Source organism: Mauremys reevesii, linkage group 2 (genome assembly GCF_016161935.1).
Source record: "Mauremys reevesii isolate NIE-2019 linkage group 2, ASM1616193v1, whole genome shotgun sequence".
NCBI lineage: Eukaryota > Metazoa > Chordata > Testudines > Geoemydidae > Mauremys > Mauremys reevesii.
The window spans coordinates 45,266,507-45,291,686 of record NC_052624.1 but is presented as its reverse complement, the minus strand read 5'-3'; the positions used below and the strand labels follow the sequence as shown (position 1 = coordinate 45,291,686).

The 25,180-nt window shown below is 45.4% G+C and overlaps 1 protein-coding gene across 6 annotated transcripts in view; it reads right to left on the bottom strand.

The window, feature by feature from the left end:
- ANKIB1 (ankyrin repeat and IBR domain containing 1) overlaps positions 1-25,180 on the bottom strand; it is a 160,612-nt gene that overhangs the window by 127,566 nt on the left and 7,866 nt on the right. The window contains exon 2 of one of the 6 annotated variants that reach the window (XM_039527118.1): positions 19,442-19,640. The exons of 4 other annotated variants lie outside the window; for them this stretch is intronic. The gene's annotated coding sequence lies outside the window, so the exon portion shown is untranslated. The remainder of the gene's footprint in view (positions 1-19,441; positions 19,641-25,180) is intronic. One more of the 6 variants, XM_039527119.1, reaches the window with a different exon arrangement.

Below are 25,180 nucleotides of genomic sequence, written 5' to 3'. Positions count from 1 at the left end.
GCCCCTGTAATGAGCTTAAATGTGCATGGATCCCATTGCTCACTGGAAAAGTCTGTTAACGTGTCTGGGGATGGACCGGAAATCCTCCAAGGATATCTCCATGAAGCTCTCCTGGAGGTCCTCCAAAAGCCTTTGCAGAAGGTTTCTGGGGAGAGTAGCCTTATTCCATCCTCCATGGTAGGACACTTTACCACACCATGCTAGTAGCAAGTAATCCGGTATCATTGCATGACAAAGCCTGACAGTATATGGTCCCGGTGTTTGCTGGCATGCAAGCAACATCTGTTCTTTATCTCCTCGGGAGAGTTAGCCAAGCGGTTTGGGGGGGGGGGGGAATTGGTGCTGAGCTGTTCGTCTTTGGCTAGCAGGGATCTTCCCTGATACCAGCCACGCGGTGTGTGTGGGGGGGGGGGGGGGGAAGGGTTAAAGTGGTCATCCCAGAGACAGGGAGCGGGGGCTTGGTTTCTGCTGCTGCACGTTAACATGAAAACCACAGCCCTAAATCAACAACTCAATGGGAAAGGAGGGCACTGCTGTTATGAAGGTTGCAGAAGCCAAAAGACTATGGCTTACCATGGCCGCCTGCAAGCCGAATTCTGTTGCCCAGCATGTTTGATCTCTAACACCAAAGCTGCAGGCACTCAATACAAGATGCAAAAAATGACCTTGTACCAAAATCACGTGCTATGTAATGTGAATAGTGTTGTTCATCATGAAAGAGTATACCCATTATTCTGTAAAATCTCTCTTTTTAAATACTTCTCCCCCTTTTTTTCCCCCCCTCTTGCAGCTGCAAATGTTTCAAGCCTCCCTCCTCCGTCCCAAAGGCTCTCTCAGATAAGGTGGCGAAAACAAAAAACAAACAAAAAAAACCCCCCACACGTGTGTTGAAATGTTCTCTGAGCTCATGCAGGTGTCCCGCACTGAAAGAACTCAGCAGAAAGCATGGAGGGACACAATAGCACAGGACAGGAAAGCAGTCAGTGAACGTGAGGAGGTGGTGGCAGGAAGATCAGAGGAGGCAGGATGCAATGCTGGGGCTACTGTTGGAACAATCGGACATGATCTGGCATCTGGTGGAGGTTCAGGAACGTCAGCTGGAGAGACTGCTGCTGCAGCCCCTGTTTAACCGCCCGCCCTCCTCCCCAAGTTCCATAGCCTCCTCACCCAGACGCTCAAGAACGTGGGAGAGGACTGGGGGGGGAGGGGGGGAGGGGAGGCTCCGGGCACCAACCACTCCACCCCAGTGGACAGAAGGCTGTCATTCAACAAGTATTGAAGTGGCCTTTTCCTTCCTGCCTCCCCTCCTCCCACACCTCACTCGGGCTACCTTGTCAGTTCTCTCCCTATTTTTATAATCAATTAATAAAGAATACATGGTTTTTCAATGACAGTGAGTTTATTTCCAAGCTGTGATAGAAGGGAGGAGGGCGGTTGGCTTACAGGGAATTAGAGTCAACCAAGGGGGTGGGTTTTCCTCAAGGAGAAAAAAGTAGAACTGTCACACAGTACCCTTGCCAGTCATGAAACTGGTTTTCAAAGCTTCTCTGATGTGCTCCACTTCCTAGTGTGCTCTTCTAATCGCCCTGGTGTCTAGCTGTGCGTAATCAGCGGCCAGGCGATTTGCCTCAACCTCCCACCCCGCCGTAAACGTCCCCCCCTTACTCTCACAGAGATGGTGGAGCACACAGCAAGCAGCAATAACAATGGGGATACTGGTTTCGCTGAGGTCTGAGCGAGTCAGTAAACTGTGCCAGTGACCCTTCAAACGTCCAAAGGCACATTCTACCACCATTCTGCACTTGCTCAGCCTATAGTTGAACAGCTTCTTACTACTGTCCAGGGTACCTGTGTATGGCTTCATTAGCCAGGGCATTAAGGGGTAGGCTGGGTCCCCAAAGGATAACTATAGGTATTTCAACATCCTCAAAGTTATTTTCTGGTCTGGGAAGTAAATCCTTTCCTGCAGCCATTTAAACAGACCAGAGTTCCTGAAGACATGAGCGTCATGAACCTCTCTCAGCCATTCCACGTTGATGTTGGTGAAACGTCCCTTGTGATCCACCAGTGCTTGCAGCAGCATTGAAGAGTACCCCTTTCGGTTTATGTACTGGCTGCCTTCGTGGTCCGGTCCCAAGATAGGGATATGGGTTCCATCTATCGCCCCACCACAGTTAGGGAATCCCATTGCAGCAAAGTCATCTACAATGACCTGCATCTACATCATCTACATTTCCCAGAGTCACTACCTTTGATAGCAGCAGCTCAGTGATTGCGTTGGCTACTTGCATGACAGCAACTCCCACAGTAGATTTGCCTACTCCAAATTGATTCCCGACTGACCGGTAGTTGTCTGGAGTTGCAAGCTTCCAGAGGGCTATCGCCATTCACTTGTGAACTGTGAGGGCTGGTCTCATCTTGGTATTCTTGCGGTTCAGGGCAGGGGAAAGCAAGTCACAAAGTTCCATGAAAGTGCCCTTACGCATGCGAAAGTTTTGGAGCCACTGGGAATCATCCCACACCTGCAACACTATGCGGTCCCACCAGTCTGTGCTTGTTTCCTGGACCCAGAATTGGCGTTCCACGGCATGAACCTGCCCCATTAACACCATGATGTCCACACTGCCGGGGCCCACGCTTTGAAAGAAGTCTGTGTCCATGTCCTCATCACTCTCATCACCGCGCTACCTTCGCCTCCTCACCTGGTTTTTCAGCTTCTGGTTCTGCATAAACTGCGAGGTGTTTACAGTGCTCATAACTGCTGCGGTGAGCTGAACGGGCTCCATGCTTGCCGTGCTTTGGCGTCTGCACAGAAAAAAGGTGCAAAACGATTGTCTGCAGTTGCTCTCACGGAGGGAGGGGCGACTGACAACTGTAGCTATCCCACAGTTCCCACAGTCTCCATCAACCATTTCAATTCTGGGTTGAGCTCAGTGGTGTAGCCAGGTTTTAACAGCAGGGAGAGCAAGCAAACATAAAAAAGGCACCTCCCTTGGCTCCTCCTCTGGCCACGCCCCCGACTCCTCCGGCCACGCCGTGCCCCCTCCCCCCCTTGGCTGGCTACTCTGGCCACACTGCGGCCATGCTGCACCCCCCCCCCCATGGCTGTACAGGGAGGCTGGCAGAGGACGGAGGTACGAGGGGAGGTGAAGGGGAGGGAAAGGCAGGGGCACGGGGTACATGGGAGGGGTACACGGGGTATGGAGCTTGGGGAGGGGTTACTGGGGATGGGAGTGGGCTGGAGTCCCCAGGGCTCTCTGTGCAGAGGGGGCTGGAGCTGCTCCCGGGACTGGGAGAGCCTGGGAGGGGCTTGCCGCGTGCAGCACCAGCTCAGCGCTGGCCCTACCTTTTGAGGGGTGGGGGAAGAAGGCAGCGAGCCCCGCCAGGTGTGGTCCGAGTGAGCTGCTTCCGCACTGGCCTGCCGCAGCTGCCCGCCCCACGGCTCCTTCGGCTGTGTTGCTGGCCAGCAGGCGCCACTTCTGCCCCGCAATCAGCTATCTCCCTCCTGCTGGGAGACACAGCTGACCGGCGGGAGCGAGGCGGAAACCGGGCAGGCCGTTCAGAGCGGAGCCCGTGAGGCACCGCTTTTTTAAAAATGTGGGGAGGAGAAGCAGCTGCTTCTGATGCATCCCACTAGCTAAGCTACTGGTTGAGCTCCCAATGCCTGATGGGTCGAAAACATTGTTGCGGGTGGTTCTGGGTACATGTCGTCAGGCCTCCCTCCCCCCCATGAAAGCAATGAGAAAAAAATCATTTCTCGCCTTTTTTCACTGTCACCATATGTCTACTGGATGCTGCTGGCAGAAGCGGTACGGCAGCGCTACACAGCAGCATCCCCTTGCCTTGCGGATGGCAGATGGTACATTATGACTGGTAGCCGTCATCATTGTCCCATGGGTGCTTCTGGCTGGCCTTGGTGAGGTCGGTCGGGGGTGCCTGGACAAAAATGGGAATGACATCAGGTCGTTCTCTCTTTGTGTAATGGAGATTCAGTCCTGCCTTGAATATCATGCCAGCTGGAGGCTTCTGCCTCAGGCTGCTCTCCCAGTTGGCAGCACCGCACAGTCGCACCTACCCCAGCCTACCCCTTGCTTATGAACCTGGACAGTAGTAAGGAGCAGTCCAACTATAGGCTGAGAAAGTGCAGAATGGTGGTTCACTCTACTTCCCTGTAAGCCAACTGCCCTCCCCTCCCCAATTTGGTATCTGCTTGCAGAGGCAATAAAGTCAGTGTTGTTTCAAATTCATGCATTCTTTATTACTTCATCACACAAATGGGGGGGATAACTGCCAAGGCAGCCCAGGAGGGGTGGGAGAAGAGGAAAGCAACGGGTGGGGTTGTTGTAGGGGCACCCCCAAGAATGGCATGCAGCTCATCATTTCTGCGGGATGTCTGGGGCTCTGACCCGGAGCGGCCGTTTGCATCTGTGGTTCTTTAGTATGCTTGCCTGATATTCTAGGCAGGACTGAATTTCCATTAGACAAAACTTAAAGAAGAGAATGACCTGGGGAGTCATTCCCATTTTTGTCCAGGCGCCCCCGACCAACCTCACCGAGGCCTGCCAGGAACACCCATGACAGCAGCAGATGGTACACTATGACTGGTAACCGTCTTTGCCAACTTGCAAAGACAAGGTGCTGCTGCTGTGTAGCACTGCAGTACTGCATCTGTCAGCAGCACCCAGGAGACAAACGGTGACAGTGAGCTGAGTGGGCTCCATGTTTGCCGTGGTATGTCATCTGCACGGGTAACCCAGGAAAAAAGGTGAGAAACGATTTTTTCCCGTTGCTTTCACCGGGGGGGGGCTGACGACAAGTACCCAGAACCACCCGTGACAATGCTTATGCCCCATCAGGCATTGGGAGCACAACCCAGAATTCCAATGGGGGGCGGAGACTGCGGGAACTGTGGGATAGCTACCACAGTGCAACACTCTGAAGGTCGACACTAACCTCGGTACTGTGGACGCAAACCGCCGACTTAATGCGCTTAGTGGGGACGCACACAAATTACAGTATCAAATTGATTTCTAAACAATCAACTTCTATTAAATCGAACTAATTTAATAGTGTAGACATATCCTTCAAATACAACATCCTTCTATGAATCAGTCAAAGCAGAGTTGTTTAAGGTAACTACTCGCCAGTCTTCTTAGTCTGGTGGGCAAACGCTACACGCCCAGACAGCTCATGGTGAATTCCATATGGACACTGAGGTATTCAAACAAACAAACAGCAATTTCATGAGGAAAAACATAGCATCAACCAGAACAGGATCTACAGACAGATTCCCCAAATCGTCACAAGTGATTTCACAGTTTTAAATATACTGGACAGGAGCTACTCTCCTTTTCAGACTTTATTTTAAAATACTACAGTTTAAAATGAAAACCAAATTAATGCTGTAAAAATTAAGCCTATGCTGCATGGACTTCCATTTACTTGCACTCTAAACTCTTCGAACCCAAGTAAGATAACCTCAACTTCCAATTGCATACATTCATCTCTTTCTGTACTACTGTGGTCACATCCACTTCATATCTTAAAACAGATTTTTAAGTGCTTAGGTGTAGAGACTATTGGCCAGATTTTAAGGGTATTTAGACAACTAAAGGTGCAGACAGGCGCATAGTGGGATTTTCAAAAGTGTCTAGGTGCCTAGTTGACAAGGGAGCTAGCTATCTAACACTTATTAAAATCTTCTAAGGCACTTAAATACCTTTAATAATCTGGCCCCATATTATTCTACATGCTAGTACCGGGCCTAACATACTGGGGTCTATGTTCCAATTGGGGCTTTTAGATGCTACTGCAATCACTTTGATCGATCGGTCCTTTGGCCCTCGTATAGATTGCGCCAATCACAATAAGTTTTCCATTCTTCTTGTATCCTGGCCTTCCTTCTCCATGTGCAGCCATGTCTTTTCATGATAAAATCTTCCCATCTCTTTGGAGGTCAGCCAAATGGTCGTTTCAGTTCCCATGCATACCACTCAGTGACAGCTGCAGTCGATCAATTGTCAGTGAGCCTTGCCTGGCTCATTGCCTTTTACTATGCCTGCTCTCAACGACGTCCTGCACTCTACTCTGCTGTCTGATCACTTCATTGGGGACTCGGTCGTGGATTGAAATTCCCAGAATTCTTGTTTCCATCATCCTCTCCGTGACAAACAGTTGCTGCTCCTCTGTCTTTGTCAGCACCCGTGTTTCACTGCCCTACAACATTGCTGGCAGTATTGCCAGCAATGTTGTACTGCTACTGCAATACAAATTTAAAAAATAAAAAAATAAAAAATGTACAGTGGGGGAATGTTATTTCCCACTGATGTTAAGAAAAATCCTATTAAATTTAGCTCTTCATATCAGAGACTCCAATATCCATAAGTTCAAAGACCTGGCATAACCAAGAGTTTACTCTAATAAAAGAACGTGCTTCAAAACAAAAATATTAAGTAATCTGCAATCCCTCAAATCCATTTCAGAATGCTGTTTGCTTTTTTTAAAAAGCTAACATAAAACTAGTGTCAGAATATGCTCTGACTGGAACAGAGAGAAACTGAAGAGAAGGTTCACATATTCTAAAGACTGGCAGTTCTAGAAATCTTTGCTGCAACACTGACTCAATTCATCCTCACAAAGGCTTGCCCGTTTTTCCTTTTATGAACTCTACATAATACAGTAAAACATCCAAGCCAGAATGGCCACTGGCCCCACCCAAAGCACTCATACATTTTCTTTTCAAGACAAAAATAATGAAAAAAAAATCAAACAGCAGTGCATAATGTCAATCACCACTAGTATTAGATGGCGTTCTCATTCCTTTCAAGTTCCCAAGTGACAGAATTTGAATACAGTTGCTTCAGTTCACAAAAAAACAAACAAACAATCTTGACCCAAAGTAGTGCTACACAGTTAAGTTTATTGGAAGTGGCCTCTAAATTACAGGGATTGTGGCCCTGATTATGCAGCTGCTGCACATGAAGGAAAATGGGAATTGTTCAATGGGATACGCTCATAAGTAGCAGCTGCAGAGTCAGGCTCCTTTTAAAACCGGCATTATGAGAGGTTGACCAAGGCTTTCTCTATGAAGGACAGGCTGCTTTAGACCTTTGTCTGCCACAACTGATCATACCATTAGTTCTGAATCAGCCAAAAAGCCTTACAGTCACTGATCAAGGACAGCACTTGGAGGAATTTATATGCAATCTAAAGTAAGAACTGACCTAGGAGGTCAACTCTTTTCTTTTTCATAAAGGAGTTTGATAGGAATGTATTTTAGGGCGTTCAAACAGCATGAGGTTGGGCCCAGTTAAGTAGGTTTTTGCAACCTTCTTCATCAAAGTTTATATTAATATTTTCAGAATGAGGACTTTTGGGGGGGGGGCGGGGGGGGGAGGAAAGAGAATGGGACCAGATTGATTGAATGAGCAATGATCCACTCCCTTTTTATAGGGAGAAAGCATCAACAGTCATTAGCTCCTTTAGATTTCCAAAGGGCACTGGCTATATTTACTGCTAAAAATCTAAGTATGATATAAAGTAACCAATCCCATGAAATCAAAGATTTTTGGGTCTGTCTCAAAACTTAACACTCTTGTTTTCCTAGGAAACACTCTACAAGTAGATAAATATACTAAAATATTAATATTTTTAAATTATTCATTAACTTTTGAAGTCCTGCTTTGATGGCTGTAGCTCTTCCTAAACTTATTCCTTGAAGGCTACCACTTTTCTTACAGCAAACAAGTTAAAGGAATAAGAATAGCCATTCCTCATTAAGACCAATGAGAAAAAACATTAAATTAATACAGATTTTAGGCAAATTTCAATATGTATTTTAAAGACAAGTTAAGGAACCTAATAGGAAAATGTTAACTTCAAAAACCACATCTCTGTCTCAAATTCACTTTAGTGTTACAAGGAACACCTAATGTTATTATAATTAAAAGATACGAAAATGTTACTTTTCCATTTTCAGTTACTTTGTGCATTTGACAGAACCCAGTTCTCAGCTGTGCTAAACTTACATCTCATACAGCTATCTATCATGTCCTCTCCATTCAAATAAAAAACTTCAGCTGTCTACTCAATTGTAACATTGTAAATACTATTATACAGATTACTGAGCCTGGAAGAAGAGCTATGTGTAAGCTCAATAGCTTGTCTTCTCTCACCAACAGAAGCTGGTTGAATAAAACACATACCTTGCCCCTCTAATATACTGGGACCAACACGCCTATGACAACACTGCATATTTTACAGATAGGAACACAAGATCACTGAATGAATTCTCTATGAGGCACTATGGTCTTGTGGATTTGCCAAAGAGCGAATACACAAGAAGGTTCTAGTCATGGATCCAAATTTGTTTTGCTTTATGACCTCAAGGGGTGTATGACAAATCATCAGTATCCATCAATGCAGAAAGAATGCAAGCTGGAGAAGAGCTGTTAGGATTGCATGCTTTTTAAATCACTGTCTTTCTCTACAAAGCAAGTGAGAACTAGGTTTGGAAGGATTAAATTTATTAGTAAATGTTGATTTCTCTATATGCACACAAACTGATGAAAAATATTTCTATTAATAATCATTGAAATTTGCAGATTAGTAAGAAAAATGCTGCTGGAGAACTTAGAGTTTAAGGATATTTACTTCATATATTTTGACACGTGATGTTGACAATTTGCACTTTAATGGTTATAAAGCTTTAACTTTTTTAATCTCAGCATCTATTGCCTTTAAATAATTTGTCTAACCCTCATCCCATAATTTTCCACAACTGTGAAAATTTAAATTGATAAAAGTTTTTAAAATGCTTAGAGCCAATATTATCCACCAAAATTATATAAAAAAATGTTTCCAAGCCTAGAAGTAATATACTACATGTAGCACTATCAATATACCGAAAAAAATGAATCAGTGCTATAAATACTTGCTTCAAAATACCTACTTGCACTGAAGCCACTAATTCAAATCTTGAATTAATGTGGAATTTTCCAACAAATCCTTAAAAACAAATACTGAACTGTACAGTTGTATTAAAGAGCATATGATGCATTTTACAGAAGGGGTGTATGATGGTGTCATTCTAGAAAGGTCTGAGCTACACCTAAAATTTAAGTCCAACTAGCTACATTGCTCAGAGGAGTGAAAAATTCACACCCCTGAGACACATGGGGTATGTCTGCATGACAAAAAATCCTGCAGCAGTGAGCATCAGAGTCCAGAGCCTGGTCTACACTAGGCGTTTAAACCGGTTTTAGGAGCGTAAAACCGATTTAACGCCACACCCGTCCACACTAGGAGGCACCTTATATCGATTTTAATGGCTCTTTAAATCGGTTTCTGTACTCCTCCCCGACGAGAGGAGTAGCGCTAATATCGGGATTAACATATCGGAATAGGGTTAGTGTGGCCGCAAATCAACGGTATTGGCCTCCGGGCGGTATCCCACAGTGCACCACTGTGACCGCTCTGGACAGCATTCTGAACTCTGATGCACTGGCCAGGTAGACAGGAAAATCCCCGCGAACTTTTGAAATTCATTTCCTGCTTCCCCAGCGTGGAGAGCTCATCAGCACAGGTGACCACGCACAACTCATCTGCACAGGTAACAATGCTGTCTCCTGAGAATCGAAAAAGAGCCCCAGCATGGACTGCACGGGAGGTACTGGATCTGATCGCTATATGGGGAGAGGATTCAGTGCTAACAGAACTGCGTTCCAAAAGACTAAATGAAAAAGTATTTGAAAGAATTTCTAAGGCTATGACGGACAAAGGCCACAGCAGGGACTCAGTGCAGTGCAGAGTGAAAGTTAAGGAGCTCAGACAAGCCTACCAGAAAACCAAAGAAGCAAACGGAAGGTCCGGGGCAGGTCGAAAAACATGCCGCTTCTATGCTGAGCTGCATGCAATTTTAGGGGGCTGCGCCACAAATACCCCACCCCTGACCGTGGATTCCGAGGTGGGGGTTGTAATCTCTGCCGTGTCTGAGGATTATGCAGATGGGGAAGATGAAGAAGAGGAGGACGACCTAGCAGAGAGCACACAGCACTCCGTGAGCCCCAGCAGCCAGGAGCTTTTTCTCACCCTGACGGAATTACCCTCCTCCCAGCCCTCCCAAGCAACTATCCCAGACAATGACGCCATGGAAGGGAGCTCTGGTGAGTGTACCTTTGCAAATAGCAAACATTGTTTTTTAAGCAAGCGTTTTTTAATGATTGATTTGCCCTGAGGACTTGGGATGCATTCGCAGACAGTATAGTTACTTAGAAAAGTTTGTTAACATGTCCGGGGATTGAGAGGAAATCCTCCAGGGACATCTCAATGAAGCGCTCCTGTAGGTACTCCAGAAGCCTTTGCAGAAGGTTTCTGGGCAAGGCAGCCTTTTTCCGCCCACCATGGTAGGACACTTTACCACGCCATGCATGTAGCAAGTAATCAGGTATCATTGCATGGCAAAGCATAGCAGCGTATGGTCCTGGTGATTGCTGGCATTCAAGAAGCATCCGTTCTTTATCTCGCTGTGTTATCCTCAGCAAAGTGATATCGTTCAGGATAACCTGGTTAAAAATCAGGAATTTAAGTAAGGGGGATGGCCATTTTCCTACTGGGTTCGTGGACTGCAGCAGCTTAAAAAAAATCCTTTCCTGCACGTAGCCAAGCGGGGGGAGGGGAGGAGTGAAATGCCGATGATCTTTTTTGTGTTTGGTCAGCGGGGATCTTCCCCAAGCTACCAGCCACGCAGTGGGTGGGAGGGTGGAAAGGGTGTTGATTAGCAGGGAGCTAGCGTGGTATTAGCCATGCGTTGGGGGGAGGGGTAAATCACTACAGAAGCCGAAAGACAGTGGCTTACCATGGCCACATGCAAGCTGAATTCTGATGCCCGGACCTGTGTCTGTGAGATCTGTAACTCCAGAGCTGCAGGCACTCAGTATTAAGATGAAAAATGCGACCTTGTAGGGAAATCACATGTGCTATGTAAGGTGAATAGTGCTGTTCACTGTGAAAGAGTATAACCATTGTTCTGTAAAATGTATCTTTTTAAATATTTCTCTCCCTCATGCAGCTGCAAATTTTTCAAGCGTCCCTCCTCCATCCCAAAGGCTAGCACAGATAAGGCGGAGGAAAAAGAAGACGCGAGATGAAATGTTCTCGGATATTATGGAAGTTACACGCAATGAAAGAGCTCATCTGAATGAGTGGAAGGACGTGGTATCAAATTACAGGAAAGATGCCAGTGAACGTGAGGTCAGGAGGGACACCCGAGATGAGAGGTGGCGGCAGGAAGATCAGCGGTGGCGGGATACAACTCTGGGGCTGCTGCGTGATCAAACTGACATGCTCCGGCGTCTGGTGGAGCTTCAGGAACGGCAGCAGGATCACAGAGTGCCGCTGCAGCCCCTGTATAACCACCCTCAACCCTCACCATGTTCCACATCCTCCTCACCCAGACGTGTAAGAACACGTGGGGGGAGGCTCCGTGCACCCGCCCACTCCACCCCCGTGGACAGCCCAACCAGAAGGCTGTCGTTACTGTGACTTTTTTTAATGGCCTTCTCCATCCCTCCTATCCTCCTCCCAAACCACACCCTTACTTCTCTCCCTCTTTTTATAATGAAATAATAAAGAATTCATGATTTTTAAATGAGAGTGACTTTATTTGCATAAGTAAGCTGTACTCGAAGGGGGAGGGTGAGTTGCTTACAGGGAATGAGTCAATCAAGGGGGTTGGGTGTTCATCAACAAACACAGCAGTCACACTGTACCCTGGCCATTGATGAAGCTCGTTTTCAAAGCTTCTCTGATGCGCACCGCTTCCTGGTGTGCTCTTCTAATCTCCCTGGTGTCTGGCTGCGCGTAATCAGCGGCCAGGTGATTTGCCTCAGCCTCCCACCCCGCCATAAAGGTCTCCCCCTTACTCTCACAGAGATTGTGGAGAATACAGCAAGCAGCAATAACATAGGGGACATTGGTTTGGCTGAGGTCTGAGCGAGTCAGTAATGTCCGCCAGCGCGCCTTTAAACGGCCAAATGCACATTCCACCACCATTCTGCACTTGCTCAGCCTGTAATTGAACAGATCCTGACCACTGTCCAGGCTGCCTGTGTATGGCTTCATGAGCCATGACATCAAGGGGTAGGCTGGGTCCCCCAGGATAACGACAGGCATTTCAACATCCCCAACTGTTATTTTCTGGTCTGGGAAGTAATTCCCTTGCTGCAGCCGTTTAAACAGAGTAGTGCTTCTGAATACGCGAGCGTCATGAACCCTCCCTAGCCATCCCACGTGGATGTTTGTGAAACGTCCCTTGTGATCCACCAGTGCTTGCAGCGCCATTGAAAAGTACCCCTTCCGGTTTACGTACTGGGTGCCCTGGCGCTGCGGTGCCAAGATAGGGATATGGGTTCCATCTATCGCCCCAGTTAGGGAATCCCATTGCAGCAAAGCCATCCACTATGGCCTGCACGTTTCCCAGAGTCACAACCTTTCGTAGCAGCAGCTTAGGGATTGCTTTGGCTACTTGCATCACAGCAGCCCCCACAGTAGATTTTCCAACTCCAAATTGATTCCCGACTGACTGGTAGCTGTCTGGCGTTGCAAGCTTCCACAGGGCTATTGCCACTCGCTTCTCTACTGTGAGGGCTGCTCTCATCTTGGTATTATGGCGTTTCAGGGCAGGGGCAAGCAAGTCACAAAGTTCCATGAAAGTGCCCTTATGCATGCGAAAGTTTCGCAGCCACTGGGAATCGTCCCACACCTGCAACACAATGCGGTCCCACCAGTCAGTGCTTGTTTCCCGGGCCCAAAATCGGCGTTCAATGGATAGAATCTGCCCCATTACCATCAGGATCTCCAAAGCGCAGGGGCCCGCGGTTTGAGAGAATTCTGTGTCTACGTCCTCATCACTGTCATCGCCGCGCTGCCGTATCCGCCTCCTCCTCGCCTCGGTTTGAAGGTCCTGGTTCAACATATACTGCACGAGAGTGGGCGAGGTGTTTAAAACATCCACGATTGCGGTATTGAGCTGAGCAGGGTCCATGCTTGCTGTGCTATGGCGTCTGCACAGTTCACCAAGCAAAAAAGGCGCGAAATGGTTGTGTGCTGCTTTCAGGGAGGGAGGGAGGGGTGAGGCTGTACCCAGAACCACCCGCGACAATGATTTTTGCCCCATCAGGCACTGGGATCTCAACCCGGAAATTCCAAGGGGCGGGGGAGGCTGCGGGAACTATGGGATAGCTACCCACAGTGCAACGCTCCAGAAATCGACGCTAGCCTCGGACCGTGGACGCACACCACCGATTTAATGTGTTTAGTGTGGCCGCGCGCAATCGATTTTATACAATCTGTTTTGCTAAACCGGTTTATGTAAATTCGGAATAATCCCGTAGTGTAGACGTACCCCAGGACTGTGGACCTGGGCTTTGAAACTCATTGCCACAAGGTTTTTTTTGCCCGATAGACAAACCCCTAGTTAAGCTGACATCAGCCCCTGTATGAACATCATTAGGTCGGTGGAGGATTTCTTCTGTCAACAGTACTACTACCTCTTGAGAGGGCAGATTTACTAGTGACAGAAAAACCCCTTCTGACACTGAAGCAACTATCTACACTACTGCAGCATACCTGCAGCACCGCAGCTGTACCAATGTAGCATTTGTAGTGTAGGCATACCCAAAGCTTCCTAGTCCTCAATACCCCACTGTTGTATAATATACTGTGTGCCAGCTGGCTACTACCCTTCACTCTCGAATCCGCTGCAGTCCTATATATAGCATGTGCCAAAAAATTTTTATTATATATATTGTGGCAGAGCTCTGACCTTGCTCCTGTACTATTGGGTTATCCGGGAGAGGGGGCGGGCGGAAGCCCGCCCCATGCTAACGGATCCCCCCCCAGCCTAAGGGGAGGATCCACAGGGCCACGGAAACCCACTAAGTGCGGGGGACAACTAATAAAAGAACAGGGACAGGAGTGAGGTCAAAGGGTCATAAGGAGGGAGCCTGATGGGGACACCGAGCAGAGAACCCCGGACAGCGCCCACTGCTCCTCGAAGGCGTCAAGGGAGCCAGCGGACGCCGCCCAGAGGAACTCCGCCCAGAGACGTGAGCGGACGAGGGATCGGAAACAAGCCCCACAGTCGCAGGAGTCTCCGTCGGCCAGCCTCCTCTCCCTGGTCGCGTAGATGGCCTTTTTAGCCAGGGCGAGGAGGAGGTTGACCAGGAGGTCCCGCGACTTTGTGGGGCCACGGATAGGGAGTGCATGGATAAGGAGGTGAGGGGAAAAGTGCAGCCAGAAACGTAACAGAATGTCGGTGAGGAGCCGGTATAGGGGCTGCAACCTGGCGCACTCTAGGTAAACATGCGCCAGGGTCTCCCTCACGCCGCAGAAGGGGCAGGTGTCCGGGACAGGGGTGAACCGCGCCAAGTACACGCCCGTGCTCACGGCCCCCAGCTGATATCCCCGGCGGGCCTCGGGACCAGGCTGGAGTACAGGCTGGCCCACCGGGGCTCCTCACCCTCCACAGGTGGCAAGAGGTCCCGCCACTTGGTGTCGGGGCGGGACACGAGGGTGAGGAAGTGAACGGTATGGAGCACGAGCGCGTAGAGTTGTTTCCTTGGCGCGGTTTGGAAACGGACCGGCTGCAGATCGTGCAGCCGGCTGGCGGAGAAGGGGCGGGGGGGCCGGTCGGGTCCACGGGGCAGGGGCCCGATGAAGAGGTCCGGAGGGCTCGGGGTGGGGGGTGGGCGGGGCGTGCCCTCACGCAGGACCCGGTCGAGGTAAGCCCGAGCAGCGGGCGGCAAAGCGGCCTTCACCTCCTGTAGTACGCGCCGGGGAGTACAAGGTCTGGAGAGCCCCATCCGCCGAGCGAGCGTCAGGGGATCCAGCCAGTCTCCCCGGTCGTAGTCCAGGAGGTCTCCGACCCTGGTGGCATCTGCCAGGACCAACCTCTGGCGCACCGCGGGGGACCTTGCTCCTGTGGGTCCTGTGCTTCTAGGCGGTTTATGCTTAGCCTCAGTGGCTCACTGTGACCCTCCACGTAGCCCTTCTCTCTCTAGGGCCAGGGTTACAGTCTACTGAGCCCTTTTCATAATAGGCTGCAAGGAGGTTGGTGAGAGAACTCCCACAGTCTCGGTTCAGCCTCCTGTCCTGACAGGGACCTGACTTCCCCTTCCAGGAGCTGTTCCTGTAGTGGTGGGTTGGGGGGAACCCAGTATATCTGCCTTCAGCTATTCTGCTGTACCCAACTGTCCTGAGTCTATGATAGGCAGATATACTGGCCACTGGATTAACAGTTTTCTGTTCCCTGACTGACCAAAGCAGGGGCTGCTCCAGGCTAATGAGAACACCTGACTCTAATTAACCTGTAAAGAGTCAGCTGAGGCCATTCAGTTAATGTGACCACCTGACTCTAATTAAGGCCCTGCTGTTACTATAAAAAGGGCTCACTCCAGTCAGGCAGGGGAGCCAGAGGAGAGGAAGTGCGGCTGGAGGGCTGGTTACTGAAGACACCCTAAAACATCGTTAAAGGAGCCCTAAGGTAAGGGTGAAGAAGGGAGAAGCAGGAGATCTGTGGGGAAGTGGCCCAGGGAAATGTAGCAACTCTGGCAGTGAAAGGTTGGCTGCCAACAACTGCTACCATTAGGGTCCCTGGGCTGGAACCCGGAGTAGAGGGCGGGCCCGGGTTCCCCCCAACCCACCACTACAGGAACAGCTCCTGGAAGGGGAAGTCAGGTCCCTGTCAGGACAGGAGGCTGAACAGAGACTGTGGGAGTTCTCTCACCAACCTCCTTGCAGCCTATGATGAAAAGGGCTCAGTAGACTGTAACCCTGGCCCTAGAGAGAGAAGGGCTATGTGGAGGGTCACAGTGAGCCACTGAGGTTAAGCATAAACCGCCTAGAAGCGCAGGACCCACAGGAGCACGGTCAGAGCTCTGCCACAATATACACACATATATACATACACATATACATATACATACACATACACATATATATACACACATATATATATACACACACACACAAGTTTTATCCTTTTTGTGTGTATACTCTACTTAATTGGGAATAGCTGCTTTATTGGGACATCTTCTAGGAAAACAATTTAACCTAATGATAGTAAATGGTAATGAATATTCTTTAAATCAGATTAAATATTACAGTAGAACCTCAGTTACAAATGGAGGCTGTTTGTAACTCTGAACAAAATGTTATGGTTGTTCTTTCTGAAGTTTACAACTGAACATTGACTTAATACAGATTTGAAACTTTATTATGTAGAAGAAAAATGCTCCTTTCCCTTTTTTGGAGTTTGTTTTTTACTGTACTGTATTTGCCTGGGGGGTGGGGGGAGAGAGATCCTCTGCTGCTGCCTGATTGTGTACTTCCAGTTCCAAATGAGGTGTATGGTTTACTGGTCAGTTCATAACTCTGGTGTTCGTAACTCTGAGGTTCTACTTTAATAAGACAGTTTCTTAATGATGATAAATTGAGCTACTTCCAAGTAGCTTAATGATGATTAACCAGCTGGTAAATAAATGTGAAATTACAAAATCTAGTATTTTAATATTCAAGATGCCAAATAAAGATTAAGGAAACTCAGGAAGTCTAAGGTATGGGCAGTGAGATCCTACTGACTTCTGATGAAATGGCTCCAGTTGAGGAACAGTCTCCTCCCTGCCCACTTCCTTTTAAAAAAAAAAAAGACAACTAAATACAAAAAGCAATGTTCATATAATATTAAGGTTACATGCTTAGGTACTCATCAGGAAATGCCAAAGTTAAGGTTGAACATGCAACTAAAATTGTCACCTTTTACATTTGCAATACAATTAAATCTTTAATTATTGGTAAATTTTTAAGGCTACCCTAGTATTGTAACCAGCACTGCTGGAAGTTACTCTACTATACAAGCTGTTATAGCATGTAGCAAATTAGTGGAGTTCCTTTAATAAATAGAATTAGCCTCCTAATTCTGTGTAAGCCTAGATTATCTCCACATGACATTACAGTTACATAGTATTGCTCAAATAATGGCATACAGATTGTTTCTCAAAACAATGGGGCCCTGTGTATTCTGGGGTCAGAAATATACCGCAGAACTGTGCTCCAAAATCTGAACTTCCATTTAAAAGAAAAATATTCCTAGCCATTATGGTAACAGAGAAAACCTTGAACACATGAAACAAGGTTAACTGAAGCAGTATTATCCGCCTGCATTTGCAGAAAGCATGAAATGATAGCTCTAAGATGTGACCTGCCCCATTCACCTCAGTGAGGGCCCTGTTGTCTTCACAGTTTAGCAGCTGTATAATTTGGCATCTGGCCCAAGATGCCATGAAATTTGCCATTTTGATGGAGCCACGCACCAGGTATTAATTTTCTGACACGCTGCCCTTTCAGGACCTTCCCGCAACTGCCTCTTGGTCTGCAGCTTTCTCCATAAAGGAAAGGCCAATTGGTTTAATATATGCTTCCTGCACTGTTCCATGTAGCTAAGCAGGAAGGGGTCTGGGAGCCACCTAGAGAGCACAGAGGGAAAAAATACTCATCCTCAGAAACAATCATGCTATAAAATAAACACATTTTATGTCAATTAGCATTTTCAACCATGTGCCAGAGCTATGGCTGTTTGTGGGGGATGGGAATGAAGACTATTTCATGGGGACAGGAATAAAATGTTGCAATAGAATTTGGTCTTACCGTGCAACTGAGTACACAGGGCCTACATATGGTATCTTATTATTGTGTAGTACTCTATGTACTAACTCTTCCTAACTGTCAGGGCGGTCAAGCACTGGAATAAATTGCCTGGGGAGGTTGTGGAATCTCTATCATTGGGGATTTTTAAGAGCAGGTTTAACAAACACCTGACAGGAATGGTCTAGATAATACTTAGTCCGGCCATGAGAGCAGGGGACTGGACTAGATGACCTCTCATGTCATCTCACTAGACGACCTCCCTTCCAGTCCTATGATTCTGTGTTAGAAGCAGTTTATGAAGCACAAAGAAAAATGTACTTAATAGCATACAACAGAAGTACATGAGAGAAATAGTTACGTTTTCAATATCAATACAGATAATACTTTATGATTAAAGTGCAATAGCCTTGCAATATCCTACTCACTCACTTGTCTGTGATAATACTTTACTTGGCTGCCAGAAACTAAGATTAGTGTTTTTCTCTATCATCCTAATAAAACGCAAGAAAATAGATTGTCTCCCCATCTGGTAAACTGTCATAATTTTTCCAAGATTGATTTATAACATGAACTTTGTCAATACTTTTGTCACTAACAGTGCATTTCATTAATACATACAACTATAAACACACTATTATTTAATGCAGTAAAAATTCAAGTTTCTGACAGATCATCCTTTATATGGTATCCTGTTTTTGCTTTTTGGTTTTCAAGCTCCTATCAAAAAATTGTGGAGGAGCAAAAAAACCTTTTGGGAACCCACATCTCTTTACAAAGAAGCTTCTCTTTTGTTGAGAAGACAACTGGCTTACTGTAGTGGGAAATGTACATTGAAAAATACGAAGATTTTTTTTTTTGCCCACTAAATCATTTCAGTTATAGGAATATTTGGTCCCTCTTCTACAAACAGCTGCACACAGACAAGACTTTTGTATCCACATGTAGGCCATTTGAGTTCAATGGGGTTACATGCAGGAAAAACAGTCTACTTGAATGCATCTCTTTACAGGACTGGGACCATAGGGCTTACTTGTAATTAGAGTAAATACCAAGTTTTCATAAAAAGTTAATTTTTCTAGTTGTTGATAGTAGTCCTTTAAATACTCAGGACCTGGAAAAATATTTTCAGGTTGTTGCATGGGAAAATTTAGTTTTAAACTTACTTTTAGATTTAAATTTACATAGCTTTCAAATAATTATTGTATATGCATAAATTGTCAAATTCTTGGGTGAAATTAAAGTTTCATATTTTAAGAAAAGTACATCACCTACTCAGAGAAATTAAGTTTAAGACATTTTCAAGGTATTATATTAAAAAAATCTAATACACTTCTGCATAAAAATATTCAATCAAACTATTAATTACATGTTTAATACAATGCTAAGTGCGTTTTCCCCAAGAAACAGCATGTGAAACATACATAATAAATTACTGTTCAGAGGCATATTTGTTTCAAAATGTATACTACAGGGGCACTGATACAATTTATAAAATATATCTTAAACATAGCATTCATATCATTATCTATATCATGACAAAATTAAAGTACCCAAGAATTAAAACATTATAAGATGCTACACATATATACCTATGATTGGTTAAAATAATGTATTTGCATATGAGTGTGTGATTAAATATGCTATTATAAAGCATATGCACATGGAAATATTTTTCAAAACCTTGCACGTCAACTTTAATTTTGGCATTTCCAGACTTCTGTGGGATTAACTGTATGACCTTAGCATTGTATTAACTTTTTTTCCTTCATGTAATTGTAAGATTCAGGCTGAAGGATGAGAGGAAGGATGATCTGGGATAACAGTCTAGTCCAAGTTGACTGCAGCTGCAGAAGTGCTGGGAAAAGAAATCAGAATTTCACCATTTCTCAAGGAAACTATTTTGTAGGTTGCCTTCATCTGAAATTCCTAGACATTATCTGTAAATAATATACAAGTCAAGTCAAAAGAAAACTACATTTACGTCGAAAATATACACAGAGATAAAAAGACAACTTACGTTAACATTCAAGTTCTAAATTTTTCCCATTGATTTCAATGCAAAACGAGCAACTTCCTCCTCAAATTTCTCTTATTAGTATGATGATTCCTAACCTATAGAATGGATTCCATAGGGGGACACAAGACTGCTCTTGTGGGACTCTGAGGTTCCATCTGCATGTGACTGATGACATACCTAAGCCTTATGGTACTGGTGGTTAAAAAAAAATAAAAACCTCCAACAAACAAGCTTCTTCTGTTTCAAGAGATGCCTTTTCCCCACTCTGTTTCCAACTGGTCCCTTGAGACTGGGGCACCAGGTTAATGGAGCAGCAGGAGATAACAGCAGGGAAACTGCCATATACTCCTGCCTCTACTGCAGAAGCACTCTATTCTGAATGTGACAATATTCATAGTTGTTCTCATCTCTTAAGGCCTGAAGCAAAACCATAGAAATTAATAGAAAGACTCCAACTGACTTCAATGGACTTAGGATCAGGCCCTTAAAAACACTAGGAAGCCATCTCTATCCAAAGGAATATTTCTTGAATGGGACACTCACAATATTCTAGTTCAGCCTTACAGACCTTTAGGTGGTAGTTAGCGATTTCTATTTACAACATAAGCTCGATTTAACAAACATCAGTCTTCTGAATAACCAGTTACACAAACCTTTTTTTATTGACACAAAATAAAGCACATAACGAAAGTGGCGCCAATTAAGAACAAGTAGATATCCCTTGAAATGACAATGCCTTCAGTCCAATGGAAATAGCTTTGCAGTGGTTTGAAGGACAAGAAAGCGACCCAGTGCACCATACACAACTTATGCACCATATCCACTATAATTGAGATGTTCAATTTTATGAACTTTTTGATTTTATGAACTCCTAAATCCCTAATTATTTAGTAAAACAGCTGTATTTGTATCTGGTATTTTTGAATTAAAGGTTCTGACTCAACTACTAATCAGGTTAAAATTGAGAGGTTTCCATTTGCTTTATCCTAGAAACCTCTCTATAAAATAGATTTTTGGGATGACTTATTTCTTGGGTGAGTTGGTTAGAACTGAAACAGAAGTACAGGTCCTTCCACCCCTAAAGGTCCTTACCTATTTTTTACAAAGTCATGTGGATGAGTCCTCATGCTTCTTTCAGGCTGCTTAAAGGAAAAAGTAAGCCGTGACCAGCTACTATCTTTGACTGCAACAGTTCGAGTTCACTTAAAATTCTTTGGGTCTTTCAAACCTATATCACTGTTGGAACCGGTTAAAAGAAAAAATTCTGGACACTACTAAAAATCAAGACTTGTAAACCTTACAAAATAAACTGACTTTTAAAGAGTAAATCCTTGTGGATCATCCTTGTGTCCAAATTTCTCAGTCTTTTCACCAACAAGAGCTATATGTTACCTTCAGAATGCTAAACTCAGAATGACTCATGATCTACATTTTTAACTGTCATCAGCAATTATGACTGAAAGAATCCAGGGTATTCCAGCAAATGTAAGGGTCTACACATATAACCACACAGACTTGGAAACTTCTATATTACTTTATTGTAAATTTGTTTTAAAAATGTAAGTGCTAGGTGGTTAACTCCACCTTAAAATGCACATTTTGTATAAGGAGAATGCACTACTTGACTACAATATAAAAGTCTCCATTCCACATGCTGTGGTAAATGTGGCCTTCGCATCAGAGTCTTTTTATCTCATTAAGATATATACAGAATTGGTATATGTATGCAGCAAGCAGGCATATCTAGTTGTCCCAATTCTGGAGGGGGTTTAAAGAAGTTAAGCTTTGTTCCATTATTTGTTTTAAATACTTTAATTTTAAACCTGTTTATATAAAATTCTCAAATTATCAATTACCTTCACATCTGACTCCCAATACACTCACACACATAAGTGTGTATTCTTATGGATGCATATTTGATATCTTGGTGATATTTTATATAAATCATTGTCACGGAGTGACTGGCCTTTTAAATGGTGAAGATTAAGCCCCACCTATAACACACTTAGCTCACCTCCCCACGTGAAGTAAATAATCAAAGCCACATAACAGTCAAGTTATATGCCTAAATCATAACTTTTGAGGAGATAAAAACAGAAGCCTCTAGAGAACCAGAAGAAAGAGAGAAGACAGACAGCCTGGAGAGGCACATGGCAGGAGGAAGTCTGCCTGCAGCAAAGCCCAAGAACAAGAACTGTGGATCTCCTTAAAGCAAGAGGAAGAAACAGAGTGTCCTGCAAGGGTGATTGGGAAGCCTCAAAAGGAATGGGTTTGGGCCTAAAGGGCCAAGGGAGTCAATACCGTATAAAGACTTGATAAACTAGACCCTCAAGAAGGAGGCTAATACTTTAAAGAGACAACGCTGTGAATAAATTATTGGAAGAATAAGGAGGAAACTGAGCGCAGGGTGCTGTGGCGTAAGAGGGTGTGCACCCTCTCACAACTGGTACCAGCAATAAGATGACCAGATCCCCATCCCATCAAGGAGCAATGATTGAGCGGAAAAGGCACAGACTCCTTCCTCTGCTGTGAGACGTTCACCCTCCTAAGATGGCATATAGAAGGGTAGCAATGACCCTGGGAGCTCCATCTCCTGTTTTGAGAAGTGCCCAAGTAGAAGCCACAACACAGAGGAGATCAAGTGACTAGAAAGGATCAGCCACAGTAGACATAGAAAGGGAAGGCGGTTTGGGATTCTCCCAATTGTGTGCACTGACTGTGAGCAAGAAGGGCATGTAAGATGGGTCTGCCCCACTATATGAACAATGACTAAGACATATCTGGTCTTGCAGTGCATTCAGAAAACTGGGAAAAAACAGACTAATACTGTAAAGATACTCTGTCATTCAATGGAGGGGGCCCAGGGTACTGCAGGGTCTAAACAAAAAAGACTATTTGGACCCAGTCTGGGGCAAGAAAGAGTGAAGCCTAAGGGGCAATCTATTTTGGTTGTGGGAAAGTAGAGCATATATAAAGGTGTCCCCCTGCTAAAAATGTGGACTGTGGGTGAAGGACTGTAGCTATGAGGAAGATAGAGTCTATAGGAACAGACAAATATGGGGTAGTCAAGGAAACATACCCAGTGTGTAGACTTAAAGGTGAGGGGATGGCCATGGGTTTCAAACTTCCTGGTAGGTAGGGGAAATTCCCTGATGTCAAAATTTTGGGGACCTTGAATAATTTCTTAAAGGAATTAGATCAGATCATGAGTTAAAGAAACTACATCAGACCACTCAAGGGGCGGAAGAGGGAGTCCTACAAGCTTCCCTGAATGACAATAGAGCTCCTAAATGGTGGATGCCAAAAAAAGAACTTGATTCAAGGGATCTGAAAGGCCAGCAAAACGCTGGCAACAAGAACCATACTGAAGTCAATTTTACAAACTGCAGGTACAGATGCGGTGTGGGATTGCATTATCCCTATGCTGCCTTGGTGGAAAGTTACGGCAGCGGACATTAAGGACAGTGGGGTGAGATAAAGTTGTTGTGAGAAAGTAGGGAACTGCCAGAGGGACGCCAGGTGGCCTAGCTGGGATCGGTTTCAAGGTGATAAACAAGTCCATAAATCAGATGAATTGCATGGGAAATGGGAAATCAGTAAGCAAAGGGCCATGCATGTGAAAAGCGTGTGTATCGGACTAAGAACCAATCAGCAGCAATGTAAATGTTGGTGTGTCTGACGTTTGCTAATATGGAGAAGCCTATATAATATGATGCATTGTAAATAATAAACGATTCTGCTTGCAATCATATTGGTTGTCGTGCTTTATCCCGGCCCGCATGAGATGCATGAGATGCAACAATGCGGTCTTTCTGGAAAGAATTAGATGATCAGAAAAAAGTTCATGAGGCACATATTCAAGAAATAAGATGGAAATGCTCCCAAACTGTGGAGGGGCTGACCGTATAATGGAAACAAACCAAATGAACAGAAGAAGACCATACAGAAAGGATGGGCAAACTATGGCCTGCCAGCCATTTTAATGGGGCCCCCGAGCTCCACATAGGGAGCAGGGTCGGAGGCCATTCCACACGGCTCCCGGGAGTAGCAGCATGTCCCCCCTCAGGTTCCTATGCGTAGGGGCAGCCAGGCGGCTCTGCTCCACAGGCTGCCCCTGCCCCAAGCACCACCCCCATAGCTCCCATTGGCCGAGAACCACAGCCAATGGGAGCTGCAGGGGCAGCACCTGTGGACGGGGAAGCACGCAGCAAAGTCACCTGGCCGCGCCTCCACGTAGCAGCTGGAGAGGGGACATGCTGCTGCTACCAGAAGCCGCTTGAGGTAAGCGCCACCCAGAGCCTGCATCCCTGAGCCACAACCCCACGCACCAACCCCCTACCCCAGCCCTGATCCCCCTCCTGCCCTCCGAACCCCTTGGTCCCAGCCCGGAGCACCCTCCTACACTCCAAACCTGTCATCCCCAGCCCCACCCCAGAGCCCTCACCCCCCCATATACCCCATCCTCCTACCTCAGCCCAGAACTCCCTCCCACACCCCAACCCCAATTTTGTGAGCATTCATGGCCCATCATATCATTTCTATATCCAGATGTGGCCCTTGGGCCGAAAAGTTTGCCCACCCAGCGCCAAGAGATGTAGCATTTACATATAAACAACACAGTTATATAATAATTCCATGGACAAAGGTCTGTCATCCCTGTCAATTTAGGATCAATCACAAATTATAAGAGACCTCTACAGATTTAATGTTGTCATGCAGCTGCTCAGCTGAGGTAGATGCATGAGGAGTTTACTAAGAACTAGGCATTAATGAAAGATACATCTATTACAGCACAATATCCCATTACCAGTTACTACTATATTTTCTTACTGTGATCATCCCTCAAAATTCTGAAATGTTAGGATTTCTCAGTCTTATAATTTAGGTCTTTGTTCAATGCAAAATGAAATAAGATTACCACACAAGGCTACTTTAAGTAGTATTACAGTTTAACACAAAACAGAAGAAAACTCAATGTTAAGATCAACATTCCAAATTACGTTTAGAATTAAAGGAAAGGAAAATCACTAGTCTCTTATTTGACAAAAAGTTTACCTAGAGATGTTCTGATATGGTTTTATTCAGGTGAGGATTGGGTATCTTTAGTTTATATAAAGTATTTGAAAAACCCATTCATTTTTTTAAACTTTTCAAAGTTATTTCCAAATAAGAGTGTTAACAATGTAATAGACTGCGGGAGCAGGAAAGGCTAAAGATACCACCAGACCACCTTCTGACATTGGCACTTGGGACTTGAGTTTTTTCTTGACTTGGTTAACTATTTTTTGTTTGAATCCTTTTGTGATGTAACTCACACCCAACTCAAGGTCTATGATGGGATCAAGGGAATCAGGAAGTGGGAAAGGAAAGCATTGTTAACAGACTACAGAGGGAGGATTGGGGACAGATGGGCAAAAATGAAGGATAAAAAGAGGATTTAAAAGGTCATGATATTAATGA